The following is a 21,973-nucleotide window of genomic DNA, read 5'->3' as shown; positions in this document are numbered from 1 at the left end:
AGGAACCTCCATACTGTTTTCCAGAGTAGCTGCACCAGCTTGCATTCCCATGGAGTCTGTTTCTTGATAACCCTTCTTGCAGTCCACTGTAGAATGTTCCTTTTCTCTGATAATTTGTTCACTTATTCATTTATTCAACAAATATTTATTAAGCACTTACTATAAGCTAGGCTTTTTTTATACTTCGGTGAACAAAGAGATTAAGCTCTTGCCCTTACTGATATTATATTTTAGTAAAAGAGATAGACACCTAACAGCTCAGGGAAGAGGTCCAGGTTGGAATGACAAATTAACTTGACCACCTCACATCCCCCAGCATATTGACTTACAGAACATTTCTGTTCTACTCTGTGCATAAACTCTTCCTTTTAAGTCTCTCTCTGTAGGGGCACCTGGGTGGCTCAGTCAGTTAAGCATCCGATTTCAGCTCAGGTCACAATCTCACAGTTCGTGAGTTTGAGCCCTGCATTGGGCTCTGTGCTGACAGCTCAGAGCCTGGAGCCTGCTTCAGATTCTGTGTCTCCCTCTCTTTCCGCCTCTCTGCCACTCGCAGTCTGTTTCTGTCTCTGTCTCTCTCTCAAAAATAAATAAACATTAAAAAAAAAAAGCCTTAAGTCTCCCTCCATTAACCTGTGTCAACTTGTACTTGTCATTAGTTGATTTTGGGGCCATTTACCCATGTAACTGGCAGGATTTTCTAGAAGGTTCAGGCTGATTTCGTCTTTGATTTCTGGCTCTGCCAACTACCAACTGAGTGGCTTTGGTCAAGTTGTAGAACTCTTAAGCCTGTTTCCTAATTTCAGAAGTGGTGATATGATGTGTTAGGCCCTTGTCAGTTAAAAGGAAGAAGCATATACATAGAATCCTAAGCAGGCTCCGCGTTGTCAGTGGAAGGCCTGATGTGGGGCTTGAACTCATGAACCGTGAGATCTTTACCTGAGCTGGTCAAGAGTTGAACGCTTAACCAGCTGAGCCACCCAGGTGCCCCCACATGTTACCTTTGATGATGAGGGTTTACTATAAATTTAAATGCGAAGTCATCTCAGCAGCCATATTTTCCCTTGGCCCTACTGCTTTCAAAGCTTTAAAAAATAATAACTGAGCAGTATTTAGAATAGGATTTGAGTTCTGGAGACCTTCCTTCTTTTACTTTGCTCACCCAACATTTGTATTTTCCAAGAGAGAAACTGATTGTATTGGTTTGTCACCTAAAATAGAGGACCCCTATTGGGTAGAATTTTTTTTTAATTTTTTTAATGTTTATTTATTTTTGAGACAGAGAGAGATACAGCATGAGCATAGGAGGGGCAGAGAAAGAGGGAGACACAGAATCTGAAGCAGGCTCCAGGCTCTGATCTGTCAGCACAGAGCCTGACTCAGGGCTCGAACTCACAAACCGTGAGATCATGACCTGAGCCAAAGTCGGACGCTTAACCGACTGAGCCACCCAGGCACCCCTGGGCAGAATTTTGAGCCAAGCCATGTCCTAGGTGATCTCTCTCTCAGGTTCAACCTGTAGATTGTCCTTAGTTAGGGCTCTGAGTGCTAGTCCAGTTGCTGTGGCCCAAGAAGTAGGGTGGTTTCATGTATTATCTGTTGCACAGACCTCAGCATATATAAAAAGAACCCCTTGGAGACAGTTTCTTCAGAAGACAGTTGAGAATATAGCAGTCCTTAGAGCTTTGTAGACGTCTGTCTAATTCAAATACCTATCTAACGTGAACTGATAATGTCTTAATAAAGAACCTAACAAAGTAAACACATGTCGAATATTTCATAAATCTTCCTTTTGGTATTGCATTTAATATTATTATAGTGTGGTTATTTGTTCATATGGCTGTCTTCCTTACTAGGCTGTCAGCTTCTTGAACGTGGGGTCCACATCTTTATCTTACATAGTAATAGGTGCACAAATATTTGACTTGAGGAATTCCCCACTTTTCCTGAAAGGATGGGAGGATATGAAGGCTTCCCAAAGAAGGTATTGTTCAAACTGATTCTTAAAGGGTGAGTAGGAATGTTTTCCAGATGAATAAAACTGTATGACCAGCAGGGACCAGCAGGTGCAAAGGCCTAGAGATATAAACAAACAAAGATCACCTAAGGAAAAAACTGAATGGGCTTGGCTAGAAGACATGTCACAACTGAGTTTACTATGACCACTGTTGCTCAGTAATGGATGCAAGTTTTAGGGAGAGAGCATAATATTCTCGGCCTGTTGGCAGGGTATCACTAACAGCTTAGAAATATAAGAATTGAATTCTGGGAAACTGTTATACCATAGTGACTTTATTTACTTCCATCATGAAGTTCATATGTGCCCCATACTGTTCAAAGTGATGAAAATATAAACAAACTGATTCTCAAGAAGCTCACCATCTATCAAGGAGACAGATGGGTGAACTGATTTATCACATGTTAAGTGAGATAATAGAGATACAAATAAAAGCTGTCTAAACCAGCAGAAAGGAGTAGTTAGTAATATAGAGAGCACTGGGGAAGATTTCTCAAGTGAGATAATATTTGAGCAAGGCTTTGGTGGATGAAGAGGAAGGAGTTCATTAGACTGAACATAGAAACTTTTTAAAGAATTAATATTTTTGTGGTAGAAAAGATTTAAGAGCTATCCATGTTTGTCACATCTGTTGTGGGTGTACAGTTAATAACTATATTCAAGCGGTTTCTCTAAACACAAGACGTGAATAGTTATGCCATAGTAGAAGAATTTTTTGTTAAACTGGATTAAACAAAGGTTTCTGTGATGCAGGACTTCTCTAGGGCCTTTATTACATCAATGTCCTCTGTAAATTATGGATCTCCAAAAGGGGTATATTGTATTTAACCACGGCCTTTCCTTTCCACCCCCTCTGCAGCATATCTAATCATCTTTTGGAACAGAATTATATGAGACATATTTTGAGGAATGATGAATTAAAATGTACTTTAACAAACCAAGATTTATCAGTCGTCTCCATGTGCATTGCAAAACAACCTGTATAATTTTATAGGAAAGAAGGAGAGATATTGAGGAGAAAGAATACATCCTAGTCAACTTATTGTCATCTTGGTCAGTAAGTCCCAAACTTAAAAAAAAATGTTTTATATTCACATGTTTTATACCTCATGTTTCCATGAGGTATGTGGAGACCAGACTAGAGCAGGGCAAAGACAAAAAGTGTCTTGAAAGTAGGAATCTTCCAATGTGAGAGGATGTTACTTTTATCAGGCATTCATTTTGGGCCATATTAGATGTATATTTTGCCAGTTAGGTAATTTATTTATATGCATACTAACTCTGGAGTTTTGGGAGTTGTATGCTAATGTTCTCCCTTCAATAAGATCTGATTATATGAGCTTTAGGGGCTGAGGCCTTATACTGTGTAATTTTAATTCATCTGTCAAATTCTGATTATGTAATTAACTCCAAGTTATTGTTAAAATTAAGGAAGTGGCAATAATGTTTCTGATAGTGTACTGAATTTGCAGTCAGAAGATCTGGGTTTGAAATTTGTCTCTGCCAGGTTTCTATTTGAATGACCTTGAGCACAACTGCCTAACCATCTGTTGCCTCCTTTTCTGTTTTGATAGAATGAAAACACATAGGGTTAGTGTAAGAATTAAATGATGCACATAAGCGTACTTTAGAAACTCTGAAGCACTGTACAAATATAAGACAGACTAACAAAGTATCCAGCTTAATTTGAATTAACATTTTTTTAGTTTTTAATTTTATATTACAGAAATAGTACATTAATTCTGAAAAATTAGAAAGCATTGATGGGCAAAAATGGAGAAGGGGGAAGCTATAGAGCACTCATACTAAGATCCACCATACTGGGGCACCTGGGTGGCTCAGTCAGTTAAGTGTCTGACTTTGGCTTAGGACATGATCTTGAGGTCTGTGAGTTCGAGCCCCGTGTTGGGCTCTGTGCTGACAGCTCAGAGCTTGGAGCCTGTTTGGGATTCTGTGTCTCCCTCTCTCTCTGACCCTCGCCTGTTCATGCTCTGTCTCTGTCTCAAAAATAAATAAACGTTAAAAGAAATTTTAAGAACATCCACCATACTAAGGCAATGGTTCACATTTTGATGGGTATATTTTATACCTTTTGTGCACATTCATCATTTTTTTATAGAAATGTGTGTTTTAGTCATTTTATTTTTATGAGATGAATCCCTAAGAGTACAATTGCTTGATTCACAGAATTGTTACATCTTTTGCTACATAATGCTATATATAATGAGGACTAGAGGGGCGCCTGGGTGGCGCCATCGGTTAAGTGTCCGACTTCAGCCAGGTCACGATCTCGCGGTCCGTGAGTTCGAGCCCCGCGTCAGGCTCTGGGCTGATGGCTCAGAGCCTGGAGCCTGTTTCTGATTCTGTGTCTCCCTCTCTCTCTGCCCCTCCCCCGTTCATGCTCTGTCTCTCTCTGTCCCAAAAATAAAAAAATAAAAAAATTTTAAAAAGTTGAAAAAAAAAAATAAACCTTTATAATGAGGACTAGAAAAGGGGCTAACTTCTCAGTCTGGTAAATGTGTGACTTTGTAATCATCTAATATATTGAACCATTTCATAAACTTCCTCAAAGGTACATTCAGAAATGAATTTGGGGTGTGTGTGTGTGTGTGTGTGTGTGTGTGTGTGGTTGGTTATGCTTGGCATTATTGTTTGTAATAGCATAATAGAAATGACTCCAGTGTTTGTCAGTAGGGAACTAGTTAAGTAACTCTGGTACATGCAAACCCTGGAATATTATACAGTCATAGAAAAGTATGGGGAAGACTATGTACTGATGGAAAAGAGCTCGAAGATATATTGTGATTTTTAAAAAAGGGGCACAGCATGCAACCATGTATTTAGAATGCTGTTTTTTGTGCTGAGAGAGAAAGAAGGGTAGAGTAAGAATATGCATTCATATTTGCTTATAATTGCAAAAAGAAATCTGAAACGATATATAAGATACCAATGGAAGAAATACAAATGGAAATGGGATTTTGGCATATGCCTTTATGTATATTTAAAACATTTTTTGAATCGTGTTTGTGTTACCTTTTCAAAAAAATGAGTAGAGGGACACTTGGGTGGCTCAGTCAGTTAAGCATCCAACTTCAGCTCAGGTCATGATCTCATGGTTCATGGGTTCAAGTCCCGCATCAGGCCCTGTGCTGACAGCTCAGACCCTGGAGCTTGCTTCGGATTCTGTGTCTCCTTCTCTCTGCCATTCCCCACTCACGCTCTGTCTCTCAAAAATAAACATTAAAAAAATTGAGTAGAATGAGTGAATGAAATGGAGTTATGAGAAAGAAGAGTCTGAGGATATCAGGTGAATACATAGCAACAGTAGCAAAGATTGGAAGAGTGGCCCCAAGAACGGTTTGGCAGGGTTGTTTTTTCTCCTTTTACTCAATTTTGTATATTTAAAAAATACGTGGAGCACAATAAAACAACTGAAATCAGCGTTTCCAGGTGGTCACCCCATGGCTTAAGTAGCTGCTTTTTCATGTTCACTTGTAGTGTTTTTTAATGCATACATATGATTTTCAATTGTAATCATACTTTTCTTATTTTTTAGCTTACCTAATTATGTTTTTTCTGTGTTGCTACTAGAGAACCTTCAAAAATAATGAAGGTAGGGGCAGCTTTGTCCAGTGCACATCCCAGAAGTGGGCTGCTAAACCTCACGGGGCAGGAATTCAAGCCCCGTAGTCTACGTGTGACACACATACATGGGGAAAAATAAGAAAGAGATTTAAATATTTATAAACAAAAACATTCCTCCCTAATATAAAAGAAGCCACACTCTTTTTTATAATAATTAGGAAACAAAATATGAAGAAAAATGGTCTGTAATTTTGCTACCCAAATGTTTTTATGCATTGCATAGAAACATTGTTTACAGTAGAATCGTGTGTGTGTGTGTGTGTGTGTGTGTGTGTGTGTGTATTTCTGACAACTATAGGGATGCTCATGTAGTTTTTTTCCTTTGCTTGTTAATATGAAAAAATACATTTTTATATTTCTTAATTTTAGACTATCCTTGCATTTCTGGACTGAACCCTATTTGATCAGGGTTTGGTTTTGCTTTGTTTTGTTTTTTAATTACTTGCTTGATTTTATTTACTCATTTTTTTTTTAATTTTTATTTACTCATGTTTTATTTAAAAGTGTATGGTTATAGCATGGAAAAATCGATCTGTGGTTTTTCTTTTGTGCTATTTTTGTTCTGTTTAATATGTTGAGCTACCTGTAAACTAATCATTAGAAGGCTTTCTTCATTTGTGCTCTGAAACAGTTCCATGGAAATTATCTGCTTTTTGAAAGTAGATGCTTTGTGAACTACAGACTGGTCTTGCCCCCTTCTTTAAAATGCAATATTAGGGGAAGTGAAGTTTTAACATAGTGATTTTAGTACAAACAGGAACAGAACAGTATGTAATTGCTTTTGTTTGATAGTGGTGTTCTTGGTGTCTTTTTATTACCACAGCTAATACTGAAATATTACACTCACCATCTGAGGGTTTACAGGGACCTTTGTTTTAGTATCGAGCAGATGTGACTGTTTAGTTCTGCAGCCTTGCAGATATACAAAATGTGCCTCCCAGGGCTCTGCTTTATGCTCACTGAAAGCAATAAGTAATGCAGTGAAACTCTGCCTCGCTAGAATCTTTTAATGAATGGGGAGTTCTGGTTTAATTGTGTTAACCTGGAAGTATAAAGATGAAAAATCCTAAACTTTAATTCCCTGTTGAATACAGTTCTAAGATGTAGCAAATAATTCCACTTCTCTTCTCTAGTAAGCTTGATATATTCAGACCTAGATGATGTTTTATTACATAATTCTTGAAGTGTCTGAGGCTTACATTATGAAAATTCTTTTTTGGAACTTCAGATCTAAGAAGATGTAGAAGTGGCATTGTGTGAAATCAAGCTGGATGGGAACTGATGCTTATTAAGTATACATTTTCAACTAAATCTCAGATTGCAGTGTGCTTTTTTATTTAGCTCCCAAAAATAAAATACATTGGGTTGAGGGTAGGAGTTGTGAGGAGATTATGTCTTTTAATTGGATGTCTTCATTTCATATCAAGATAGAATATTTAGTACCCCTGGCTTTGGACCAACAGAGGAATCACATTTTTTTTTTTTTTTTTTTACTTGCTGTACCGGCAGTGGTTCTCACAACTTGAGCCTGCTTCAGAATTACCTGGAGGGCTTATTTCAACACAGATCACTGGGTCCCATCCAGGGTTTCTGATTCAGCAGGTCTGAGGTGGGGCCTGAGAATTTGCATTTCTAGCAAGTTCCCAAGTATTACTGACGCTGTTGGGCCTGGGACTAAATTTTGGGAACCACTGCTGTATGCTAACTAAATACTTGAATTCTAGCTCTAGAAGAAAGCTGAATTTGGTTTGGGAGTATGAGAAGTACATAGGTTATGGAGCAAATCCTGAAAGATTCACCCCTCTTGCTGCCAGCATAGTGTTGAATTCAGGTAATCGGCCATACACAGGGACATAAAATAATTCTTGTTTCATGATTGAAGCCCTAGACAAATATCAAATGAGAGATGTTTCATTTGCAAAGCTTAGAGAATAAGGGATTCTGGTCAAATAGGATTTAGTGATTAACCCCATGAGAATAAGAATTATTTATGTGTCATTTTTGTGTCCCTCATCATTTACTATTTAGCCTTACTTGTTAATTTTTTTTTAACTGGGACAGAACTTTGATTGCTTATTGAAAGTTTTGTGTGTTTTTAAAGATGTTAGCTATGTTTATTCTTACTATTACTATACTATTACTATATTACTATTTTTTAAAGATAGTAAAAGAAAATAAGAGAATTTTTTTCCCCAAAAAAGAAATTATTGGAATGAGTTGTTATCTTATTGGAATGTTGGAGAATATAGCCTGCTGCATAAAACATCAAGCATGCCGTGGATTTTCAGTTGTTTTCGTTGTCATTATGTTGTTTGATGTAATATTACTAATTTTTGTAATCCCCCTAAGGAAAAATGAAAGTCAAAATCATAGACCTGGAGCGACAGCTGGACAGAGAAGACAGCTATGAAGGAATAGGTAGATACACACACACACACACACACACACACACACACACACACGTATAAATACATATTCATACACACATATATTTTTTAAATTATTTTTTTTCAGCAAAGACAAATGTACCTGTGCTGAACTTAGGCATCACTGAATCTTTGAGTTGAAGAGAAAGAAACTCTGGAAGCCACACCTTTTCACAGAGTTTTGCTTCAGCAGGCTTTTCTCGCTTGTCTACTACCTAATTTCTGTTGTTCCACTGCTAACAGCCTCAGTTTGCAAGTTGACCAGCTGGTCCAGCATTGACTATGGAGGAATAACTGGTATTACAAACAGTGGGTTCGGCAGACTCCCTTTTTGGAAACATTTCTGTTTTGTTCCCCTTACTCCCTCAGAAAAGAAGTGGGGTGAGGAAAAGAAAGGTAGACCTAGATCCTATAGACTAGACCAGTGGTTCTGAAGCTGGTCAGAGACATCAGAGACCACCCACAAGCTTTCTAAAATTCAGTATAAATGTGGCTCACCCCTAGACCTTCTCCTGCGATGGAGCTTGAGGGACTGCATTTTTAATAATTTCTTGAAGTGATTTTTTTTGTCGCCAGCTGAACTCTATGCCTCTGACCAGAACAGTGTTGGTCTCCAGTAAATTTCCATCTGACTGTGGTGAAATAAGAAAAATTAGGACCACATAGTGTTTGTCATAAAGTTAAATTTATTCAATTTAAAGAATTGTCTTTTGCATTGAATTAAGGCCTTCCTGTGTTCTTTGGTGTTGAAAATATCCTTTTATAAAATGATGCTAAGGATATTTTTACCATCCTTAGTTAAAAAAAAATTGCAATTCTATGTCATCTTCAAAATATTTTTTAAAATTTACTGGCCTATGAGATCCTGAAGACTAAGCACCTCTGATCTAATCATTCTTGGAAATTGTTTTTAAGATACTTTGGAATACAAATCCATAGAGGATCGAAAACTTTTGGCTAGATGAGTTTCAGAATTCAGAATTTTTCAAATTTTAGAGAGATGCTTTCTCTGTGTGTTACGTAATGCCCCCGTGATCTATTGCAGCACCCTTAGTCACACACATTAGTATTTCTGAGCAAAACAGGAGTATTCACACTAAGTGGGATAAATGTAGGCTATGTATAGCTTCACATCAGTTCAAGTCTTAATGTCATCTGAGTTTTGACATAAAGCATAGGGAAAATTTTTAGCTTCTAGAACTTTTTGGATTTTGGAATTGTGCATAAGGAATTATATACATGTTTGGGAGTCTGCTTTCTCATCCTAAAAGGGCTGGCAAGCTTCAGATTAAGTGGAGCTTTGTATGTTTATGGTAGAGAACATAATTTATTATGCCAGCATTACTTTGTTCATATTTTCCTTCCAAAGACCTAGTCCTTTTGTTAAATAGGACTGGTTTCCTACTGGTTTCCTTCAGTCTGGTTTCCCTACTCCCATTAGCAATATTTGAGGAAAATCAGAGTTTAATATCATAAGCATTCTGGAGCTAAAGTGGGAAGTCCAAGAGTATTAAGGAAGTAGCTAAGAGCGTGAACCTTGGGAATAGGAAGACCTGAACTTAAGCCCCGATTCTGGCCCTGACTATATTATCCCTTAGGCAAGGTGTTTAATTTCTGAATGGTGGGGAATTTATCTGAAAAGCAGGGATAATATCAGCACCTATCTCATAGGATTGTTGTGAACATTAAAGAGAGAACATTAGTGAAGTACTTAGAACAGCTGTTATTTTATTCTTGTCTTTTCCCCTTGTATTTGGATGGATTACTTGTTTCCTCCTTGTAACTTGATTGTCCTGTGGTGCCCTTTTATTCCCTTAGACGTCTGGGAAAACTTGTTCAAGTACTTTCCCAATTCACGACTAATTTCTACTCTGCCTTTACAATATAGATGTCAAATTCTGTCTCTTCAGTGGTTTCCACACCAAAAAATCCATCAGCTCCTAAGCTTTTTTTAAATGTTTATTTATTTTTGAGAGAGGGGGAGAGAGAGAGCCAGGGAGGGGCAGCTAGAGAGAGGGAAACATGAATCTGAAGCAGGCTTCAAGAACTGTCCTTCTACCGCAAATTAATTTTCAAGGAGTTTCTCTACCCAAAATGGTACCTTTCTTGAAAAGACTTCTAGTGAATACAGTTTTCTCAACCTCATTATGTATGTATTTAGAGTGGTTGTCTCCTTTCTTCCCACTCTGTTGTAGCAGACAATTTTTTTTTCCCAAAAATATATCAGATAAAATGAGCATGTGGTCCCTTTTGGTGATATTTGTTGAGAATCCATGGTATGAATTTCTTCCAATTTAGATAATTGCATGATGGCAAGCTTTTATGCCTAGCCTACAGCTCTTGAGAAGACTATTATAACCACCTGCTGTTATTAAATGCTAAAATAGTAAACAAGAGCATATAAAAATATTTCCTAGAATAGAAGTAGGGATTTTTTTCCCCCTCAAGAGTAATTTAACCTGTCAAAAACAGATTCCTGAGTAATGTTGTCACTGGCTGTGGGGAATATCTGTTAATACTCAATGAAGAATGCTAACCACAGATCATAGCCCCTAAGCACATGGGTCTCCTTCCTAGGAAATGAGATTTAGAATACAGCATTTTGAAAATGACAGTCAATAAATTATTTATTGAGGACCTGATGGGCACACAGAGGCATGCTAGAAGCTGTAAAGACTTGATTCTTGCCCTCAAAAATGTCTAAGGGTATAAATAGACTGTTCCCCAAACAAATGAATAATGCTTACGTGAGTATATGTATAATCAAATGTAAAATGGGGGTGGAAATAGGGGAGACTTTAGGCAGAGATTATATTCAGGTTTCTACAGTGGCATTTCTGATACTATGCACAGATTGTATTCAGGTTTCCATACTGGTATTTTGATATTACTGTGCATTTAAAAGACAAGTTAAAGCATCATCAGATTAGTCTAAGACATTTAGAGGCCTTTATAATAGCGTATATCTATCCGGAGCTGGCTGGATATGGAGAATTCAGCGTCCCTATAATGACCACCATTTGATGTTATCCTGGGAGGACAATTGATGGCCTTTACCTGGGGAAGTGGAACTTGAAGGCAGACCTCTGGGGTTCAGAGAACTTACCACTGACTGTAGGCAAGTCTGTTGATTCTACCTTAGAAGTGACTTTAAATGCTTTATGGAGTGCATTTTATGTCTGTTCTAGACATTTCCAATTGGATAATATCACAGGCATCCTTGAGGTATTATTTCAAAAAATTTGTGGGTTGTTAATAGGTGTTAGATTAAAATTGTAATAAATTAATAATAAAGGCAATTATTTAATTAAGGAAATGTTTGGTAGTAAAGTTAAATAGGATTTCTCAGAGCAATGAATTTACTTGGCTGTATTTTTGGTTTGTTTGTTTGTTTGTTTGTTTGTTTTTTGCAAACAGCATTCACCAGTTTGGGAACTGCTGATGTAGGAATTAGGGTAATTAGGATTTGGATTATTCCACATAGAATTTGCCACTTTATTGGAGGAATTATTCTTAGTCTTTAGTCTTTCTATACTCTGAATCACCTATGGGAGTTGACAAACAAAAATACAAATGTCGGGCGTTGGTTTGAGGCTAACAAATTATAATATCTAAAAGGTATGATGTGGAAAAGCTTCCCAGTGATTCTAATGTACTCTAGAGATTGTGAACTACTGATTAAGAATATGCCTTCTGGACACTTGCTAACTGCATTCTTAATCCTATTTGAGTATGCTAATAAGCTTTTGAAAGCAGCTCATCAGCTTCTAATTGCAGGTAAGTTTACTTCTCTGTGTGCTTAACAAGCACATTGACATTCTATTTGCAAGCCCTTTTCTTGCATCAAAGGAAAAATAACTAATGGAGCATTTGTGTATTGAGGTCAATATAGGAAAGCTTAGCAAGGTGATTACTTATTTATTTTTTGTTAAAGTCCAGGTAGCTTCTCCAAGAACAAATGAAATGGAAATAGAGGGGACAAGATCATTCTAATTAGAGGTTGACTTGGAACCTGTTTTTTAATCTCCCTGTACATATTCTACATGTTTTCCCCACCTCATTCCCCAAAAAAGCTGAACTATTCATCCTGCCTTCTTTCCACCTTTATCTTTAACCAAATGATGGAGAAAACCTGATGGGTTTATTTACTTATTAAAAGAAGGGGCTCTTCGGTGATTCAGTCGGTTAAGTGTTCGACTTCAATCGGCTCAGGTCATGATCTCACAGTTTGTGAGTTGGAGCTCCACATCTGGCTGTCTGCTGTCAGCACAGAGACTGACTTGGATCCTCTGTCCCCCTTTTTCTCTGCCCTTCACCCACTCATGCACACACACTCTCTCTCTCTCTCTAAAATAAACAAACATTTAAAAAGAAGACTGTAGAACAAGGCAACAAATTATTTTAGCGTAAAGTATAACATGGTATACAAAAATATGTTCTACATGAATTTAAAATGCTTTATGAAATATTTCTTTTATTGCTTATGTAGATTTAAGATAAAACACACGCACAACACACACACACCACTTGCAAAAAATTTAGAAGGCGTTTGGTAGTTTATCCAGCAGCTGTCCAGGTAGGGAGACTTGTATTTAGGGGGATTTAGGGGAACAAATTTTGCCACCCCAAGATATGCCTCTATGGAATATTGATTGTTTCAAACTGTTTTATTTTTTAAGAAACTGCAGACCCAGAAGAAGCTCTAAAAACTGAGTGGAGACATTTACTTGTATAAGGGAGATCTCCATTTGTCACAATGTCTCCCTCAGTACCAGGAGAAAGGGAACGACTGAAGGCATGGGCTTAAATCTTAAGGCAGACTTCAATCTGTGTAACAACCTTACCTGTGTTTACTGAGCTTTTCTTGTAACCTTCCATAACTGACTTTCCACTCTCAATATTTCTTTTGTCTTTAGCTGGAGGTGGTATTTAAGGTGATGGCTTTAGCCATTTCAGTGAGTTACTGAATTTTCCTGGGTCTTTCCCATGTCTACAAGAGGTATACGTGTTAAACTTTCAATTTTCTCCTACAAATCTGTCTCGTGTCAATTTGATTCTTAGACCAGCTATAAGAATCTTGAAAAGTAGAGAAAACTTTTTTCCTCCGCAACAAGTACATAAGCATCCCTGCCACCAAGAGAAGTAAAATATCCTGCGACGTAGTAAGGATGTTTCATGTGGCTTTGTGATGGATAAAATCTCTCTCCTGTTGCTCTTTTTTCCTCAGTTCTGACTATATGTCCATCATGCAGGTATCTGTTACTAATTAAGAATCCCTGGCATTTAGATTTTGAATTAGGGAATGTATTAGCTATTCAAAGTATCCCTTCCTGCCTTCCCATGGCCTACACTATCAGTCATTTCTTCTTTCTCCTCTTTTGTAGCCTCTTCTTCATTAGACCGTTTCTATGAACATTTAAACAAGCTCTAGACTCTCCGGTCATTAAAAAGTTTCCAGGGACCTCTCACGTCTCCAGTTTCTGTCCATTCCTGTCCCTTTCCTTGGCAGCTAGACTCCTTGAAGGAGTTATCTTATACTTCTTGTCATGTGCAACTCACATCCCCTCCATTTGACTTTCCTCCTCATTTCTGTTCATGGAAACTGCTCTCAGTAAGGTCATCAGAGACCTCCATGGTCCTGAGTTTTGTGGATACTCCTCAGCCTTTCTCTTAACCTTTTAGCAGACTTCAACACACTCACCTTACTGGATTCATTAGTTTTCTTTTTTTTTTTTTTTTCAATGTTTATTTATTTTTGGGACAGAGAGAGACAGAGCATGAACGGGGGAGGGGCAGAGAGAGAGGGAGACACAGAATCGGAAACAGGCTCCAGGCTCTGAGCCATCAGCCCAGAGCCCGACGCGGGGCTTGAACTCACGGACCGCGAGATCGTGACCTGGCTGAAGTGGGACGCTTAACCGACTGCACCACCCAGGCGCCCCGATTCATTAGTTTTCTATGACGGCTGTAACAGATTACCACAAACAGGTAGCTTAAACCAACATAAATTTATTCTCTTGCAGTCCTGAAGGCCAGAAGTAAAAACTCAAGATGTCATCCAAACTGCACTCCCTCTGGAGGCTTTAGGAGAGATGGAGTCTGTTCTTTGCCTCTTCAGCTTCTAGTGGCTACTGACATTCCTTGACTTGTGGCACATCACTCTAGTCTCTGCCTCCGTGGTCACATTGCCTCCTTCTCTTCTCTTCTTTTCTTATAAGGACACTCATCATTGGATTTAGGGCCTACTGGGATCATCCAAGATGATCTACTTATCTCAGTGGTCTTAATTTAGTCACATCTGCAAAGACCCTTATTCCAAATAAAGTAACTTCCTGGGTTCTAGGGATTAGGATGTGGACATATTTTGGGGGGAGGGGGCTACCATTCAACTCACTATACAGAGTTCTGTCTTCCCTTGATATGTGTGATGCCGTACTTTTCTGCTTTCCTTCTAAACTCTATGGCTTCTTCTCAGTCTCTTTTTCTGTATTTTCCTCCTCCTCTACCCGACTTTCAAAAATGTTCACATGCATCAGGTTGGGTCTTGGATCCTCTTCTAATCTCACTTTGCCCTCTCTTTCTATACCTAGTCTCTTTCTATACCTAGTCTCTTTCTATACCTAGTCCCGTGACTTCTATTACAATTTATATAAACGACCACTCCATATTTCTTTATTTAGTCAGAACTTTCCTATTCTTGATGCATATAGACAACCTACTTAACATAGTCATTTGACTGTTTCAGAGGCATTACAAACTTAACGTGTTCAAAATAGATCTCCTCACCCCAATTACCCCCACTCCTCATCACCACCCAAGAAAAGTTTGCGCTTCCCACAGAATTACTTAGTTCAGTGAATAACATTACCATCCACCCAGTTGCTTGAGCCAAAGTTATCCTTGATATTAACTTCACTCTATTTCCCCACGTCCATCACCAAAACAACCTAAAATAGTTTCAGAATCTGCCTACTTTCTTCTTACTGCCATTATCTTAGTCTTAAGCAGCCACCATTTTTCCATCTGGATTAGTGCATTGGCTTCCTCACTGGTCTCCTATTATCCACTCTCAGTCTCTCCAATCCATTTTCCATATGGCAGCCTGACTGATTTCAAAATATAAATTGAATCCTATTGTGATGCTGCCAGGAACCCTTTTTGAAGGCTTTCATTGCTTTTAGGATAAAATTTTAAATCTTCCGTGTAGCTTTTAATGTCCTGCACGATCTGACCCCATCTGTCTCTGCTACTTCATCTGTCTTCCTTGCCATTTTCCCACTGGTTCTCCTTTGACCCGCCAACTGTATGCATCCCTACTGTAGTTCCTGAGAGTTCCTTCCTGCCTCTGAATTTTTGCACGTGTGTTTTCCTCTTTGGAAAGGAAGAAATTTTCCTTGGTCCAAGGTTCTTATAGCTGGATTAAGAAATAAATTCATGTGAGACAGATTAATAGGAGAAATCAAATGTAGTTTCATGTGTATGGGAATCCACACAAACATGAAATTCCAAAGACAGGTGACTTGAAGCTTACATGACATTCTGAGTTAAGGAATTAGGATGGAGTCTGAGGATGTGAAGGGGAGGAAGACCTTTAGCAGGAAGGAGGGATTATTTGGAAAACAAAGGTTACCTTGTTACCTTAAATTTCTTAGGTAAAGAGGAATCTTTGTTAGGAACTCTCTTCCTGGTACAGGCTCTCCTTTCCAATGTAAATTTAGGCACTTGAGGGGGAGTTAAAGGGCTTTTCCTGAATCTGGTGGGTTTTAGGTGCTTTAATCTCAAAATAATATTTATGCCAAAGTGGCCTATCTTGGGCTCTTACCTTTGGCCCATACCCTCTACTCGCTATTGCTAGCTAACTTATATTTTTCAGGTATCAAAGAAAGTGTTTCTTGCTCAGGGAAACTTTTCATAACCACCACCCACTCCTGGATTTGATTAGTCCCCCTGTTGTTTTCTGATATTCCCCTTTACCTCACCTTTTGTAACATGGATCATAATTATTCTTAATTATTTGCTTGCCTCTCTCCTGTCATAATGTGAATATCACCAGGGTGAAAACCATATACCCTCTCAAAGCACCAGTAAAGTACAGTGTCTAAGGTAAATAGGCACTCAAAAACTAATGAGTGAGTGCATCTAATGACCTGAGTTGCTAAGACATAACTGAGAATGGACCAAAGCTGAATCTAGTGTCACATATTTGAAATAAAATAAGAATTTAAACTAATATCCACAATATTTAATTTAAAAAATGGTATTAACCAGACTGAAGGAAGTTCACAAAACTCTAGGAAACAGAATAGTAGAGACTAGTTTTTATAGCAACTGCTCAATAGACTTTTTCTAGATAATTCAGTTGAAAGTCCCAAGTATTTTTCACTGTCAAGCTGTTATCATGGGCACAATGCAGGTTTATAGCTTCTGAAAAATCTCAGGTTCAAAAAATAGCTAGTATTTGGTATGAGCACATTGGATCTGAAAGTTGTGAGTGTTCAAAGTGTTGAACTGATGAACACGTGTTGTAGAAATGTCCTACGTACATTAAAAGTCCTGAAGTTCTTTATGGCTGGGAACTAAGGTCCCTATTTCAAGCCATATATTTTAGACATGAACCCTTGACCATGGCAAAGTGCTAAAGTGAATGCTTAGCAGACCTTAGCACCCCTAGTTTGACTGTGTGGTGCTATGTGCTTTCCCATCTTCAGCCCAAATGACAACTCGTATTTTCTATTTTCAGCATGTTTGTCATGTGTTTAAGAGGGAAACTGAGGTGGAGGGGGAATAAATGTCAAATAGTTCTCAGATTTCATAGTGCAGTATAGATCCAGGCCAGACATAAACTCTTTTTTCTGCTATTGAGGTCTAGGGGCACCTGGGTGGCGCAGTCGGTTAAGCGTCCGACTTCAGCCAGGTCACGATCTCGCGGTCTGTGAGTTCGAGCCCCGCGTCGGGCTCTGGGCTGATGGCTCAGAGCCTGGAGCCTGTTTCCGATTCTGTGTCTCCCTCTCTCTCTGCCCCTCCCCCATTCATGCTCTGTCTCTCTCTGTCCCAAAAATAAATAAACGTTGCTATTGAGGTCTAAATCTTGAAGAATTTCTCAAGCAGTGACCTACTTCAAACTGCACATTTGTCTGCTGATTAAATAAGAGGAATAATGTGGCAACTGATGATTTGTGTGGTGGAGCTAGTCGTCATTGTTTATCAAATACCTACATTATCTATCGCCACATGATAACTTACCACAAAGCTTAGCAGGTTAAAACAACAAACATTTATTATCTCACAGTTTCTGTGGGCCAAGAATCTGGGGGCAACTTAGTTAGGTGGGCCTCGAACTCAGAGTGTCTCATGAAGTTACAGTCAAGTAGTCAGCTAGGATGGCTGTCTCATCTGAAGGCTTAACTGGGGGAAGATGAACTAAGCTTACTCACACGGTGTTGACAGGATTCAATTCCTTTGTCACGTAGGCCTCTCCATAACATAGCTGACAATATGGCAGCCATTCTGATTTGTGATCCTACTTTTATAGCCAGGCATTTCCCCTGATTCTGGAAGTTTTGGAGGTATTTTCTTTGTCCCCACTACACTAGGATGTCACATGATGTGCCTTGATGTGGGTGAGGATCAAGTGAAATAATGGATATAAAAGGTCAAAATAGGATGGTTAGAAAAACACTGTGTACTTAGAGGGCAAGCATAGTGGATGGTGAGCTAGAGAGGAGCTGGGAACAGAAAGAGAATGTTACATGAAACTCTGGAAGCAGGAAAATCAGGGAAGTTATGGGCAATGGTCCTGTCTTACCTGGTGTCTTCCCCAAGTTGGAAGGTATCCCCAAGTGCCTTACCTAGGAGTTACCAGTGTCCAGCAAAAGCTCCCCATTCCCCCCTCACTACTAAAGTCTAGGGGCACATTAGGCACTAAGGCACTAGGGCCCGCAAACCAGTGTTCTTGAGCTAAGCTGGCAAATCAGCTTGCTTAACCTTTGAATCTGGTACTTTCTTTGGTCTTAAATATAGTACTATCTAGATTTTTTTTTTTTTTTAGAGTGAAGTTGGACAGATTATGCACCTGAAGTCAGAGTATAGATATGAAAGTACTTAATTGTTAAACATTATACAAATTAAGTTGTTGCATTCCTTCTACTTAGAGAAACCTAAACTCTCCAATTGTGTGGAAAACACAGATAGAATGGTATAAAATGCAAATAAACACTCTATATAGCCTACTGAGAACCATTTTCCTAATATTAACAGTCTCATATCTCCATGTTTTCAACTTCTCTAAAGTATTTGCATTAAATTGGGTGACATTCCCCATGTTGGGATTATGGTATGTTTCCATTCCCTTTCTCATGAGCGAGGGCATCCTGCAGTTTGCTCTCTGTATTCCACCGTGCTCTTGAGTCAGACAGGTTATTCTATTCTTTGTTTCTCTGCCTTCTCTTTTTCCTTATGGTCATGTGCACTTAGGATTTATTTTTTTAGGGAAAGGCAGATATTTTAGAAAACTGAATACTGGTTCTGTCTGAGTGATTTCCGTACTGATGGGGAGAAATCACTGTGCTGCGTATAACCCACTGCAAAATGAGCCTTTGGAAATATAATACTGTTTAATCTGCTACCGAGCAAGGGTCAGGTTCTTTAAGGGTCTCTGTGCTTACGAATACCCTACTTACTTATGCAGTTGCCCAGGCATTTAGAGCAGACTTGCCTCTATCATTGTTATGCTGCAAATGGTGGTGGTCAAAATAAAGAATTGGTTTCCTTCCTTCATTATAGAATTATTATTATAGAGCAGTGTTTGGAATAATCATTGATTTCTTTTGTCTTTATTTAAAATGTTAAACCAATGTATTTCATATGAGGCACCCTATTTATTTTAAATTTTTTTTTAATGTTTATTTATTTTTGAGACAGAGAGAGACAGAGTATGAACGGGGGAGGGCCAGAGAGAGAGGGAGACACAGAATCTGAAGCAGGCTCCAGGCTCCAAGCTGCCAGCACAGAGCCTGACGCGGGGTTCGAACTCACGGACCGTGAGATCATGACCTGAGCCGAAGTCGGACACTTAACCGACTGAGCCACCCAGGCGCCCCGAGGCACCCTATTTAAACCAACAGTGGGGCGCTTGGGTGGCTTAGTCGGTTAAGCGTCTGACTTCAGCTCAGGTCAAGATCTCATGGTTCGTGGGTTTAAGCGAGGCATCAGGCTCTGTGCAGACAGCTCAGAGCCTGGAGCCTGCTTCCAATTCGGTGTCTCCCTCGCTCTGGGCCCCTCCACCACTTGTGTTCTCTCTCTCTCTCTCTGTCTCTCAAATAAACAAACAAAAAAATTTTTTTAAACCAACAGTGAATTAAATGGGTTCTGTCATAAATGAAATTCTTTTTGAGATATCAGTGAGTTGGTTTTTCATCTCTTCTTTACTTTTCACAATTCTACCTTGTCTTTTAAAAAGATTAGATTTTCTAATGTTCATAACAGGTTAGAAAGTTGCAAGAACTTTAAAGGGGAGTAAGCAATAATTTTCTAGTGCACCCAGACATAGAGAAAGACTTTTTTCATGAATCTTGCCAAGATGGAAATGAATGAAGAAAGAAGTTGTTAAATAAAACTCAAAGATGCCCCAAGGAGGATGGAGGTGGGGATGGAGTGGAGATTGAGATTGTGAGCCTCCCTCTTGCTTATTGCAAATTGAAACTCTAATTAGAGGAAAATTATGCATATGAAACAATACGGTTAAGTAGTATTAACACTCGTTAGGTGCAGGAGCTTAGAGGAAGGAAGCAGGGAGTAAAGACTGCAGTGCTTTTGGAAGAATGGTTAAGATTTAAATAAAGAACAGGAAAAAGACACATTCCAGATGAGAGCAAACACATCAGTGTGGATTTGGAAGCCAAGTATAAGCACCTAAAAAAGATACGTATGTACTTTAAAAAGCCATAGACAGGCAGACATACAAGATGTAGACAAAAATTAAGGCAAGCAAAAACTGCCACCAAAAAAATTAAGCAAGTAAAACTAATATAGTATTTTTAATTTATAAATTCTTTTATGAAAAATAAAAATCTTGACAAATGTAATACAAGTTCTTACAACAAATAAAAGGTATATATCCTGATAGAAAAATGGTCAAAATACTTTAGTAGAAAAATGACAAAACAAGAAATAAAAATGGCCAGTAAGTATATTCAACCTCAGCAAAAATCAAAGAAATGTAAACATAAACAATAAATGGCAAGTTTTCTCTTATGAGACTGACAGCGGTTTGAAAAATAATAATACCTGGGGCATTGGGGTGGCTCAGTAGGCTAAGCTTCCAACTCTTGATTTCAGCTAGGGTTATGATCTCATGTTTCATGAGATTGAGTCTCACATCAGGCTCCACGCTAACAGCTCAAAGCCTGCTTAGGATTCTCTGTCACCTCTCTCCTGCCCCCCACCCATGCTCTGTCTCACAAAATAAGTAAATAAACATTTAAAAAATAATAACAATACACACGAATGCAGAGGAATAGGTACTTACTACTGGTGGGAATTTAAATTCTTATGGCAGTGTGGCAATGAATTGAGGGCCTTAGAAAAAACGTAGCTTCCATTGGTGCCTGGGGGGCTCAGTCTGTTAAGCATCCAACTTCAGTTTAGGTCATGATCTCGCAGTTCAGGGGTTTGAGCCCCACATTGGGCTCTGTGCTGACAGCTCAGAGCCTGGAGCCTGCTTCAGATTCTGTGTCTCCCTGTCTCTCTGTCCCTCCCCTGCTCACGCTCTGTCTCTCTCTCTCAAAAATAAACATTTTTAAAAAACCACATAGTTTCCAATATAGCAGTTTCTAGGAGTTATCTTAAGGAAGTCATTGAAAAAGATGAACACAAGATGTTCATCTAACCTTTATAACTTGGAAACATTGTAAATATCCCAAAAGACAGTATGGTGATATTAACATAAAAATGAGAAAATGCAAATGATAGAGCATCATGCTGTTACTCTAAGAATGGATGCTTGGGGAAAGTGTGTGGGTATATGTGCCTGCATACACTTAGGGGACATCAGAGAGGTTATATGCACTACATCGTTAATATTCTTTAACTCTGGGTAGTTGGACAACTGGTAACCTTAATTATCTCTTTTTTGTTTATCAAGACAGCGAATATGTGTTACCTTTTGAAATATGACGTATAGGGGCGCCTGGGTGGCTCAGTCGGTTGGGCGTCCGACTTTGGCTCAGGTCATGATCTTGCGGTCCGTGAGTTCGAGCCCTGCGTCGGGCTCTGTGCTGACAGCTCAGAGCCTGGAGCCTGTTTCAAATTCTGTGTCTCCCTCTCTGACCTTCCCCCATTCATGCTCTGTCTCTCTCTGTCTCAAAAATGAATAAACGTTAAAAAAAATTTTTTTTTAAAGAAATATGATTTATAGAAAAACAGCTTGAGAATCAGAATAAGGGGCAGTTGCTTACAATGTTCATTAAGAATGCATTTTTTGGGGGCGCCTGGGTGGCTCAGTCGGTTAAGCGTCTGACTTCGGCTCAGGTCATGATCTCGCGGTCCGTGAGTTCAAGCCCCGTGTCGGGCTCTGGGCTGACAGCTCAGAGCCTGGAGCCTGTTTCCGATTCTGTGTCTCCCTCTCTCTCTGACCCTCCCCCGTTCATGCTCTGTCTCTCGCTGTCTCAAAAATAAATAAACATTAAAAAAAAAAAAATTAAAAAAAAAAAAAAAGAATGCATTTTTTTGGGGCGCCTGGGTGGCGCAGTCGGTTAAGCGTCAGACTTCAGCCAGGTCACGATCTCGCGGTCCCGATCTCGCGGTCCGGGAGTTCGAGCCCCGCGTCAGGCTCTGGGCTGATGGCTCGGAGCCTGGAGCCTGTTTCCGATTCTGTGTCTCCCTCTCCCTC

The 21,973-nt window shown here is 39.0% G+C and overlaps 1 protein-coding gene across 2 annotated transcripts in view; it reads left to right on the top strand.

Annotated features, from left to right (window-relative positions):
* PAIP2B (poly(A) binding protein interacting protein 2B) overlaps positions 1-21,973 on the top strand; it is a 34,549-nt gene that overhangs the window by 3,611 nt on the left and 8,965 nt on the right. The gene's annotated exons all lie outside the window — the stretch shown is intronic.

This window comes from Prionailurus bengalensis, chromosome A3 (genome assembly GCF_016509475.1).
Source record: "Prionailurus bengalensis isolate Pbe53 chromosome A3, Fcat_Pben_1.1_paternal_pri, whole genome shotgun sequence".
In the NCBI taxonomy this organism is placed as follows: Eukaryota; Metazoa; Chordata; class Mammalia; order Carnivora; family Felidae; genus Prionailurus; species Prionailurus bengalensis.
Note: the sequence above shows the minus strand (reverse complement) of the source record. Positions and strands in the feature narration are given on the sequence as shown.